We start from the raw sequence: 13,124 nt of genomic DNA, 5'->3' as shown, positions 1-13,124 counted from the left end.
GCTCCAGGAACCCTGTTCCAGAAGCATTTAAGGGTGAAATGGCTTTCCACCAATTAGGTTACTAGGATCACTGGTGGGATTGACTGTGGATTTATGGAGCTGCAACTGGCCTCACTGTGACTGCACAAATGCCACCCCATTGGTATCCTTCATTTATAAGATATCTTTATTAGTCACATTGGTATTGGTTTATTATTATCACTTGTACCGAGGTACAGTGAAAAACTTGTCCTGCATACCAATCGTACAGATCAATTCATTACACAGTGCAGTTACATTGGGTTAGTACAGAGTGCATTGATGTAGTACAGGTAAAAACAATAACAGTATAGAGTAAAGTGTCACAGCTACAGAGAAAGTGCAGTGCAATGAGCTGCAAGATCACAACAGGGTAGATCGTGAGGTCAGAGTCCATCTCATCGTATAAGGGAACCATTTGATAGTCTTATCACAGTGGGGTAGAAGCTGTCCTTAAGTCTGGTTGTACGTGCCCTCAGGCTCCTGTATCTTCTACCCGATGGAAGAGGAGAGAAGAGAGAATGACCCGGGTGGGTGGGGTCTTTGATTATGCTGGCTGCTTCACCAAGACAGCGAGAGGTAAAGCCAGAGTCCAAGGAGGGGAGCGAGGTGTCCGTGGCGCGTTGGGCTGTGTCCACAACTCTCTGCAGTTTCTTGTTGTACCAAGCCGTGATACTTCCAGATAGGATGCTTTCTATGGTGCATCGATAAAAGTTGGTGAGAGTCAAAGGGGACAAACTGAATTTCTTTAGCCTCCTGAGGAAGTAGAGGCGCTGGTGAGCTTTCTTGGCGGCGGCACCTATGTGATTTGACCAGGACAGGCTGTTGGTGATGTTCACTCCCAGGAACTTGAAGCTCTCAACCCTCTCGACCTCAGCACCATTGATGTAGACAGGTGCATGTACACCGCCCCCTTTCCTGAAGTCAATGACCAACTCTTTTGTCTTGTTGACATTGAGGGAAAGGTTGTTGTAATGCAGCATTCCACTGAGGTCTCTATCTCCTTCCTGTACTCCGACTCATCGCTGTTTGAGATACGGCCTACAACGGTGGTATCATCTGCAATCTTGTAGATGGAGTTAGAGCAGAATCTGGCCACACAGTCATGAGTGTGTAGGGAGTAGAGTAGGGGCTGAGGATGCAGCCTTGTGGGGCACCAGTGTTGAGAATAATCGTACCAGAGGTATTGTTGCCTATCCTCACTAATTGTGGTCTGTTGGTTAGAAAGTCAAGGATCCAGTTACAGATGGAGGTGTTGAGTCCTAGGTCTCAGAGTTTGAAACACACAGTGAAATGCATCTTTTGCATAGAATGTTCTGGGGGCAGCCCACAAGTTTCGCCACGCTTCCGGTGCCAACACATCATGCCCACAACTTCCTAACCCATATGTCTTTGGAATGTGGGAGGAAACCGGAGCATCCGGAGGAAAGCCACGCAGTCACGGGGAGAACGTACACACTCCTTACAGACAGCAGCCGGAATTGAACCCGGGTCGCTGGTGCTGTAATAGCGTTACGCTAACCGTTTCCACATCAGTCATTAAACCATGCTACTGCAGCGCATTGAAAGGTGACACAGCTCAAGTCTGAACTGTTCAGGGCCGGTGTACAGGGCCAGCTACAGCCTACCTTCGCTGTAAGTGGGCAGCGGTCCACCAGCTGGGCTGTGTCATGACCCAATGCTTCTCTCAACCCTTCTTCATGCAGTGTTACATATCACCTCCTGTGTGTTTCTCAGACCTGGACTACCTATAGTAGGCATCTAAAGGCACTGGAAATATACCATCAGTGCTGTTTCTCCAAACTCCACCAGATTCATTGGAAGGCCAAGTGAACCACTGTCAGTGTCCTATCCCAGAGCATCATGCCCAGCAGTGAGGCCCCAGTGACACTCAGTCAGCTTCATTGGGCAGGCCAAGGCGTCTCCACACCCAATGCCAAATGGGTTCTATCTCCCCTGTCACTTGGATATTAACACCTTGATTTCTCACAATTTCTTGTTCTAACAAAATGTCATTAACCTGAGATACTAACTTTGTTTTTGTTTCTCCCACCACAGCTGCTACCTGTTCTGTTGAGTATTTCTCATTTTTGTTTTTACTTTCTGAAATCGAAACATGCAGTGAAATGCATCTTTTTGCGTAGAGTGTTCTGGGGGTAGTCCGCAAGTGTCGCCACACTTCCAGCATCAACATAGCATGCCCGCAACTTCCTAACCTGTACGTCTTTGGAATGTGGGAGGAAACCGGAGCACCCGGAGGAAACCCACACAGTCACGGAGAGAATGTACAAGCTCCTTACAGACAGCGGCCGAAATTGAAGCTGGGTCGCTGGCGCTGTAATAGCATTAAGCTAACCGCTACACTACCATGATATTTTGTACCACTCTGGTCTCCCTATGTAAGAATATACTTGTGGTAGAGGGACGGCAATGAAAGTTCATCAAATTATACTTTCCCCAAAAGACAATTCCATCCCCTCCCTTCTATCCTTGAAATAAACAGACTGTGCGTATACTCTAGAGTGTAAAAGAATGAGAATATTTTATTGAAACATGCAAAATTCTTACAGGGCGCAGCAGGGTAGAGCTTGGCTGATGTGTTTAGCACCAATAATCAGTCTCAAAACAAGGAGTTGGTCATTCGTGGCTGAGATGGGAAGAAATGAGGGGCATAGATAGGGTGGACAAGCAATATCTTTTTCCCATTATTGAGCGATCCAATACCAGAGGGCATGCATTTAAGGTGAGGGGGGTAGGTTCAGAACAGACGTGAGGGGTACGTTTTTAACTGAGAGAGTGGTGGATGCCTGGATTGCATTGCCTGATAGAGTGGTGGAGGCAAATTCATTGGGGGCTTTTAAGAGGGGCTTGGATGGGCACATGAATGAGAGGAAAATAGAGGAATATGGGCATTCTGTAGGTAGGAGGGAATAGCTATGTCGGCACAACATTGTGGGCCGAAAGGCCTGTTCTATGCTGTACTGTTCTATGTTCTAAATTTCTTCTGCCCAGGGGCAGTGAATTGTTAAATTCTCTACTGAAGAGGACTGTGGAGCCTGTCGCTGATTGTATTCAGGACAAATTGATGGATTTTGAATTATGCAGGGTAAGGAGTGGTTCTATAAACTTCAACAAGTAGAACTTTGTTGGCTTTGCCACAACCATCTTCTGACCTTACTGAACCCTCAGCTGTACTGCTAACCCATCATTCACGTGCCTGCTGCTTCATATCGGAACACACCCCGAACGCATGTTATTTAAAAGACCCTTTTTTAAATCCCTCCGTGATACCACCCCCCCCCCCCCCATTTTTGTAGTGAGCACCAGTTCTACGCCCCTCCAATAATTCTGTCTTCCTCCATATCTGGCCTCGTGTCTGCCTCCTGTGTCTGACTCCAGAGCTCAGCAATTCCTCTTATGTTTCACATAACTTTGAGGATCTTCTTAAAATCACCTGACCACATCGTCTTTGGCACAGTGTCAGGTTTTGATAAAATATGCTTCCCTGAAGAAAGTTAAGCTTCTCTAAGTATGAAAGCCTCAATATAATTTTTGTTATCAAATATTCAAGGTGGGAAAGTATGAACCATATGTTGTCCCAAAAAAAGCACCGTGAAAATTCAGATCCATTATATATCACCCGAATGCCCCAGACAAGATGAAGGAGCTCGAATCAAACAAATCCCCAGATTTAAATGACACTTATCCCACAGTGTTTAGAGATTAACGAGATTGGAAAAGCACTGACAGTCGTTTTGAGGGTGTTATTGGGCATTAAAGAGGCAGCAATGGACGGGAGAGTGACGAATGTGGAGTTCTTATTCACAAATGGATAGTGCAGCACATAAAGCCATCTGTTCAACGCTGTGCTCTAGTCAGGGAGAGACACGGAGCACAGAAACAGGCCCTTCGGCCCGTCACGTCCCTGCACCTATCCACACGGATCCTATTCCCGATGAAGGGTCTCTGCCCGAAACGTCGACTGTTTATTTCCCCCTCCATGGATGCTGCCCGACCTGCTGGGTTCCTCCAGCACTTTCTGTGTATTGCTCCACCATCCAGAATCTCCAGTGTCTCCGCTCCACCACAATCCTGCCGTGCCCGCACCCCCTTCACGTTTCACCCGCGGCCGATTCCGGTCGCGCCTTCGCCCCGCCCATCCTTGCTCCTGGTTCACCCTACACGGTCCGCTTGGCCTTCACCCTACACGGTCCGCTTCAGCTCCACACTGCCGTATTCCTTCCAGGTCCGCTTGAGCTATATCCTTCCCCCTCTCCCTTTCACGTCCGCTTGAGCTGTATCCTCCCCCTCTCCCTTTCACGTCCGCTTGACCTCCAACGAGTTTCCCTTTCCGACCTGAGCTGGGGCTCCACCCTGCCGGCTCTGCACCCACTCTGCCGGATCCACTCCGGATCATCCTGCCGCCGCTGCGCTTCTCCCCGCCGCGGGCCGCCTCCGTGCCCCGCACGTGGTTCGCTCTGGCTTCCGAGCCCGTTCGTGCTTCACCCTCTACCCGGTGCGCTGGCTCCTCACCCTGCGCCTCTTCACAGTTCGTGGCCCACTCCCAATCACCCCGCTCTCTCTGCTTCAACCCTGCGGCTGATTCTCGTCGCGCCTTCCTTGCTTTGTTGCCCTTTTGCTCTGCCCATCCCTGCTCCTGGTTCACCCTACACGGTCCGCTTTGTCCATCACCCTTTCAAGTCCGCTTCAGTCCATCGCCGTATTCCTCTCAGGTCCGCTCGGGCTGCATCCTACCCTCTCTCTTTCAGGTCCGCTGGAGCCCCACCCTTGCCGGGTCCGCACCCTGTTTGTCAGGATCCACTCCGGATCGCCCTGCCGCCCCTGCGCTTCTCCCTGCTGCCCGCTACCTCTGTGCCCTACACATGCTCTCTGGCTTCGTTCCGTGTCCTCAGCCTGTTCATGCTTCACCCTATCCAGTGCGCTGGCTCCTCGCCTTGCGCCTCTTCACATTTCGCGGTCCACCACCAATCACCCCGCTCTCACTGCTTCACCCTGCGTTCATTATACGCGCATTGACAATAGTTGGGGGTGGGCGGGTATGCTCTGGACAGGTAACTTCCCGCTATCACTTGCCCCACGCCCAAGAGGAGTGCTCAGCCTTGTGAGATGCCCTCCAGCTACAAGGGCAGGAGCATATGACAGTAAGCTCTGCTGAACACCTCTTGATCTATAAGAACCCATGAAGTTCTGCAAACTCGCATGTGTATTTGTGGTCCTTATTTAACAATGTTGTTCCTGATGTCAGCAAGGTGGGACTTTTACCACTGGCTCAATGGTATTGTTCTCTCCACGTCTGTGTGTCTGAGCAGGACAAGAGCGACTCAGTGCAGCATTGAGATCGTTTGCATGTGCTTTGCAACGTGCACTCTTCATTACCTTATGGCTGAAGATCACAAAGCACACGTGACTTTGCCATGGACAAGATGAGCTGTACAATTAAATGCAGCTACTTTCAGACAAATTCAGATAGACCAGCCAATAATCGTTAACTCTGAATTCATACACAAAGTAGAACAAAAGACTGCCTTCCTACATTTCTAGTTGTAAGGACCAAAAAAAAACAAATGAGAAGCTTTCCAGAAATAAACTCCAAATTCTAGATTTTCAAAAACAACTGTCACTAATGCCGCACCGTGTACCAGGGCTAAAGCAAACAGTTCAGCAGGTAGTAAGTCAAAGTAAAAGGGCTTAAAGCTAATTAAAATGTGAATGTTCTCATTTCATGCTTTAATTCTCCATCACTCATTCCAGGATATGTCCCCGTGCATTGTTTGTTAACCTTATTATGTAACTACCTTGCTGCTATATTGGATTTGTCAAAAGCTAAATGTAATTGCTTCACCCCTCATCTACAAGATGACAATTTTCAAACATGGGTTCTGAAGGTTATAGCTTCTCCCTTCCAAAAGGAAATATATCTGTGCATATCATTCTTTATACAGTAGGCTTCTTCACTGGTTCAGCCTAATTTTAAAAACAATCTCCCAATCACAATTATAAACTCTAGAATTTTAAAATCCAGGCAGGCTTTTTTTTGCACTTGATGAGAGGTCTCATACTCCATTTCAATCTGATGATGGCCAGAATTACATTACCTGGGTTCACAACAAATGGGCAACATATTTTTGGCAGTGGTCGTGTCTTTTCATGTATACATGGCATTCTTCGTAGGAGAAAGATGGTTAACTGTTTACATATGAGGGCTTTAAAGACCGAACTGCATTCTGTCTTGTGACTGTTGAGTCATTTACCTTCTCTGCATCAGCTAGATCTGTCCGATTTGAAAGCTGTATTCTGCTGAACATTGCCCCTGTGCAAGATATTTTTTTTAAATATTCAATGTTACCAGATGTATAACAGATATCCAACAAAGTTCATGACTAGCATCACCACATCCTTTAGAGAAGTACAGTTATGCACCGCAGAGAATGATGGATCTGCATTCACAAAACAAGGTCAGGACATAGAACGTAAGAGTTGGGATGTTATGTTGCAACTTCACAAAATATCCGCAGTTTTTTCGATTTTTGGAGAATGGTGGATAATGGAAACCAAACTAGTGAATAATGCTCTTATTAACATGGGGTCAAACACCATAGATCTCTGCTGACTGTATTCTGTTAAAGCTTTGAGTTACAAGTAGATTTTTTTTTTCAATTAATGATAATGTTCAAAATAAAATATTTCCTCCCTATCTTTCACACACATATTTTTCCCCTACACACTTTCTTCTATTGTATAGGTGCAGCAGTATTTTTCAGCACAGCAAATGTAAACCACTGCTTGTAAAATGGAACTGGATACATGGGTGTTATTAGTATATCCTTTGATGCAAAAGCTCGTTCATTTCGACAAATGCAATTTCCATTATTTATGGTGGGGCAGCTTAGCACTGCTTAAAGAGCTCAGAAAGTGATGGTCTATTTAAAGTGAGTAGAAGCAAAGATACACAATGAAGGGATGTTAAATGTACCAGCCGTCATGAACAATTCAGAGATTAATATGTAAGAGTGAGAATAAAGGATTGGTTTGAATGACTATGCACATTGGTGAGAAATTAATTTTACTAGGTCTATGATAATGCATAAGATCTTTTAAAAATAATACACAATCAGATTCACCAAAAGGTCAGGGCATCAAATATAAGAATTGAGACACAAGAAGTTCTGCAGATGCTGGTATCTGGAGCAATACACAAAAAGTGCTGGAGGAACTCAGCAGGTCAGGCAGCATCCATGGAGGGAAATAAACAGTCGCCCTTTCGGGCCTAGACATTATGTTGGGACTTTACAAAACACCAATCAGACCGCACTTGGAGTATTGAGCACAGTCTGGCCACCACATGATAGGAAGGATGTGGATCCACAGGAGAGAGTGCAGAGGAGATTCACCAGGACGTTGCCTGGATTGAAGGACTTTAGTAATGGAGAGAGATTAGAGGGGCTGGGCTTATTTTCCCTGGAGTGAAGGAGCTGAGGGTGACCTGACAGAAATATATAAAATTGTAAAAAGCATAGATAGGGAAGGTAGAATCTTTCTTGCATTGGAGGGCTTTCAAAAACAAGAGGGCATAGGTTTACGGTGAGAGGAAAGAGGTTTAAAGTGGATCTGAGAGGTAGGTCTTTTACACATTGACATCCGGAATTCACTGCCAGTGGAGGTGTTGAAACAGATACAATCTATGTTGAAAAGGCATTAGGACAGATACTTAAAGTAGGCAAGGCATGGCAGGATACAGTCTTAATGTGGGCAAATGGGATCAGTGTGGATGGGCAAACAGGTTGGCATGGATACAGTGGGCCGGAGGGCCTGTTTCTGTGCTGTGTGACTCTCTACGGCTGTTAAAGAAATGCACACATTGCCATGCCATGCACCAGAAGAGGTTGTTCTCCCACTACTGGCTAAACTCTGTATGGGTGGGTGAGCCAGAACCTATTAAAGGAAGGGGCGGAAGAATAAGAAAATGATAGATAATGGAATCCAAACCAATTTGATGGGAATTGTGTCCTTCTGCTGCCCTTTGGCATTAATCAAACTCCTGTCGGTGAAATGGACAGCAAGGAACAAAGGTGGGCTTGCACAACAGTGTCTGTAAATATCTTCCATAAATAGTTCCAAGCAACTAAATGGCAATATTCACAGATGGACCACTGCCTGTTCCAGTAATGAAGTTGTGGCAGATTGATATCATACAATAATATTTTAATTAGTAATCAATAACAGGTCCATGCTAACAGCCACTAATTAAAATGCACATTATCGACCATGTCTGTGTATAACAGCATGTGACAAACACACAGTAACGTAATGAACTATCTGGGAAATTGCCGTGTTGAGCACTGCAATCATCCATAAGATAAGATATCTTTATTAGTCGCATGTACATCAACACACACAGTGAAATGCATCGTTTGCGTAGAGTGTTCTGGGGGCGGCCCACAAGTGTCGCCGCACTTCCGGCGCCAACATAGCATGCCCACATCTTCCTAACCCCTATGTCTTTGAAATGTGGGAGGAAACCGGAGCACCCAGAGGAAACCCATGCAGTCACGAGGAGAACGTACAAACTCCTTTACAGACAGCGGCGGGAATTGAACCTAGGTTGCTGGCGCTGTAATAGAGTTACACTAACTGCTACACCACTGCGGTGTCATGATCAGCCCTGCCCCTGACCTCATGGCCATTGATGGAATAGATGAAAATAGATCGGTCTGTGATGCTGCCCTGAGGTCCAGGGTCCTAAGGTCCTGGGTCATGGTGACTAATTTCCACACAATCAGTGAATTGTCATAGCATAGGGAGAGATTGTTTGACCCATCAAGCCTTTGCCAGCTATGTAGAAGAGCAATCTGTTCTCTGAATATCTCCATGGCCCTGCAATGTTTATTCCTTCTCAAACTTATCCATCTCCATTTGAAAAGCCATTTCCATTACCCCTTTCTGGTAGTTCATTCAGATCATTAAAATTGTACACTTAAAAATGTTCCTGCTGTAGCCATTGGTTCCTTTGCCAGTCATCTTCAGTCTGGGTCCACTGATCCTCAACTCTCAAGTGAATGGAAAGAATTTTTCTCTGAGGTGGCTCTTCATGATGGTATTGGTATTGGTTTATTATTGTCACTTCTACCGAGGTACAGTGAAAAGCTTGTCTTACAAACCGATCGTACAGGTCAATTCATTACACAGTGCAGATACGTTGAGTTAGTATGAAGTGCATTGAGGTAGTACAGGTAAAAACAATAACAGTACAGAGTAAAGTGTCACAGCTACAGAGAAACTGCAGTGCAATAAAGTGCAAGGTCACAACAAGGTAGATCGTGAGGTCAGAGTCCATCTCGTTGTATAAGGGAACCATTCGATAGTCTTATCACAGTGGAATAGAAGTTGTCCTTAAGTCTGGTGGTACATGCCCTCAGGCACCTGTATCTTCTGCCTGACGGGAGAGGGGAGAAGAGAGAATGTCCCGGGTGGGTGGGGTCTTTGATTATGCTGGCTGCTTCACCAAGACAACGAGAGGTAAAGACAGAGTCCAAGGAGGGGAGATTGGTGTCTGTGATGCGCTGGGCTGTGTCAACAGCTCTCTGCAGTTTCCTGCGGTCCTGGGCAGAGCAGTTGCCGTACCAAGCCGTGATACATCCAGATAGGATGCTTTTCATGGTGCATCGGTAAAAGTTGGTGAGAGTCAAAGGGGACAAACCAAATTTCTTTAGCCTCCTGAGGAAGTAAAGGTGCTGGTGAACTTTCTTGGCCATGACATCTACGTGATTTGACCAGGACAGGCTGTTGGTGATGTTCACTCCCAGGAACTTGAAGCTCTCAACCCTCTCGACCTCAGCACCATTGATGTAGACAGGTGCATGTACGCCGCCCCCTTTCCTGAAGTCAATGACCAGCTCTTTAGTTTTGTTGACATAGAGGGAAAGGTTGTTGTCATGATACCATTCCACCTAACTCTCTATCTCCTTCCTGTACTCCGACTCATCGCTGTTTGAGATACAGCCTACAACGGTGGTATCATCTGCAAACTTGTAAATGGAGTTAGAGCAGAACCTGGCCACACAGTCATGAGTGTATAGGAGGTTGGACACTTTTCTATTCTCGGCCTCATCTGCTCTCAATAGAACCTCAACTTCTCTAGTCAATCCATGTACATGAAGTTCAAGTGAATCCCTGTGAACCCTCTCAAAGTCATGATATCCCTTCTAAAGTGTGGCACCCAGAATTGGCCACAAAAGTCCAGTTATGTCCAAACCCAATGACTCATGCAGGTGCAACATCAGTTGTTTATCTTTGTATTCTCTGTTTCTCTTTTATAAAGGGGATCCTGTATACCCCTTAACTCTTTCTCAACCTGTCACATTATCTTCAAAGTTCTGTACAAAGTTCTGCTCCTCCAAAATGTTATCAGAGATAAGAATTGGTATTGAAGAACATGATTTAATTCTCTATATTTTTAAGGGACATGGTTGTAAATTTAAATTTAACTTAAGCTAAAATTGCAGGTTTAAAATAAACATTTAAAATTAACAATTAAAATTAACTATCCTCAAGACATTGGAAGTACCTACCAGACCATGGGTTGAAGTAGAAGGCCACTTGTTTTGCTGTGCCAAGCACAGCTCCAGCCATTGGAGACCAACCGCCCCAGATTCCCACTGACTTCATCTTTTTTGAGTATCTTGGCTTTAAGCATAGCTGGATGTTGATATCAGGGGGAATCATTTTTACCTCACTTTTCAGGGTTCAGTTTTATCATCCATGCTTCGACTGAAATCAGTAGCTAAGTGATCCTGCCAGAAACACCCTTTATGCCTTTTATAACTGGATCAAAAAGTTTGTTTTTATATATATATATATATATATATATATATATATATATATATATGTGTCAAATACTGTGAAGGATATGTGGGTAACTTTGTTTGTAGATCTGTTACTTTCTAAAAGAAATTACATCATCATCCTCCTGCTTTTTTTCATTTTATTACTATTACTTTATTATTTCATATCTCTCTGGATGCTTTCCATCCTTGCAATTCCCTCTAAAATGTTGCCTGTTTAAGGTGTCAATCTCATTTGTCTTTATTTAATGCAATTAACATCAAGTCCTTTTAAAACACTGCCATTTCATTTGACCTTCTTCAGTCTCAGGACTGCTCCCCCTCCCAATAAAACCCTAAGCCTACCTTCCAGGATATAATTGATTTCTTTAGGTTCCTCCTTACAAACCTCACTTACAATTAATCCCGGTCGTATTGTCTGTCGTTCTCTCGGTCTGCCATTATTTCCTTATTGTTAACGTTAATTCTTGTTCCTTTCTGGAAATTCCGACTCTGCACTGTGCAAGCTTCTTCCATGGGCACAGAGAAGGTGTTTTGGATCCTTTCATTCAATGAGTAATATGTCACCCATGAATTCTTTAGTGTTTTCTTATTTCCTTGACTAACATAAATGCATTTATCCATGGTTTTCTGCACAGTAGGAATGAAGGCATAGGAACTCAGTTGTACCCAATAAATGATGCTTTATGCATGCCTGTTATTCAAATCCAGAAATCTGTACCGAGAGTTTTGAGTGTCCTTGTACATGGAACATGTTACCACAGCAGCTGCAGTAATTAGGAAAACAGATGGAATATAGGCCTTTATTGCCAAGAGGGTAAAGTATAAAAGTCTTGTTACAACTGCACAGGGCTTTGGTGAGACCACAGCTGAAGTCCAACGCACCATGATGTCTCCTTATTTAAAAGAAGGATATACTTGGAGACAAGTCAGATAAAGTTCACTAAATTGATTCCTTGGATGAGAGGATTGTCTTACGATGAGCGATTGAGCATACTCATTGGAGTTTAGAAGAATGAGAGGTGATCTAATTGAAACATAAATACTTCTTGAGTGGGTCTTGTTTTTGCACTGTCTTGCTTTTCACAGTCTCTCTCTCTCTCTCTCTCTCTCTCTCTCTCTCTCTCTCTCTCTCTTCACTCTCTTGTATAATTTATGTACAATTTATATTCTGTATGCTGTCTGTACCTACGTGCCTGTGATGCAGCTGCAAGCAAGTTTTTCAATGTACCGGTACCTCATCGTACTTGTGCAAATGACAATAAGCTCGACTTGATATTGAAAAATGCTCCCCCTCAATGGGGAATCCAGTACCGGGCGGGGGGGGGGTCATGTTTCAGAATAGGGAGTCACCCATTTGAGATGGAAAGAAGGAGGAAGTTCTGGGGAGAAGGTAGTGGAGCTGAGGCCAATGTCAGAGAACCTATGTCCTTACCGAACGGCAGAGCAGGCTAGAGCATCTGTATGGCCTACACCTGCTCCATTCTTATGTCCTCACCATATCTGAATCATGCTGGCCGTTCAGTAGAAAGGTAAAACTGTGCCACCAGCACTACAAGTTCTATTAATCTGTGGTGCACCCTAGTTGGAGGAAAGTAGGAATTTGGATCTCTCTTGCCACTCACAGTCAGCCACTATCTCTTAAAGGGGTAGTGCCCATCGGCTGAGGCATTTTCAATATTGAATAAAGATGTCTGTGGGAGGTCTAGATCCACACTCTGTAAAACTGTACTGTTCCCTGGGGTCCAGAAGAAGAGCTGGAAGACAGAAATGCTATTTTCCTTAATCAGGTCCTCAAATGCATAAGTACCACCTTTAATGCTAATGAGAATACTGGAGTACTGCGTGCAGTTCTGGTCTCCTTACTTGAGGAAAGATATACTGGCCTTGGAGGTGGTGCAGAGGAGGTTCACCAGGTTGATTCCGGAGATGAGGGGGTTAGCCTGTGAGGACAGATTGATTCACCTGGGACTATACTTGCAGAAGAATGAGAGGGGATCTTATAGAAACATATAAAATTATTAAAGGGATAGATAAGATAGAGGCAGGAAAGTTGTTTCTAATGGAAGATGAGACTAGAACTAGGGCACATAGCCTCAAGATTCGGGGGAGTAGATTTAGGACAGAGATGAGGATGAACTGCTTTTCCCAGAGAGCAGTAAATGTGTGGAATTCTCTGCCCAGGGAAGCAGTAGAGGCTACCTCATTAAATATATTTAAGACACAGTTAGATTTTTGCATAGT

Source organism: Pristis pectinata, chromosome 5 (genome assembly GCF_009764475.1).
Source record: "Pristis pectinata isolate sPriPec2 chromosome 5, sPriPec2.1.pri, whole genome shotgun sequence".
Taxonomy (NCBI): Eukaryota; Metazoa; Chordata; class Chondrichthyes; order Rhinopristiformes; family Pristidae; genus Pristis; species Pristis pectinata.
Note: the sequence above shows the minus strand (reverse complement) of the source record.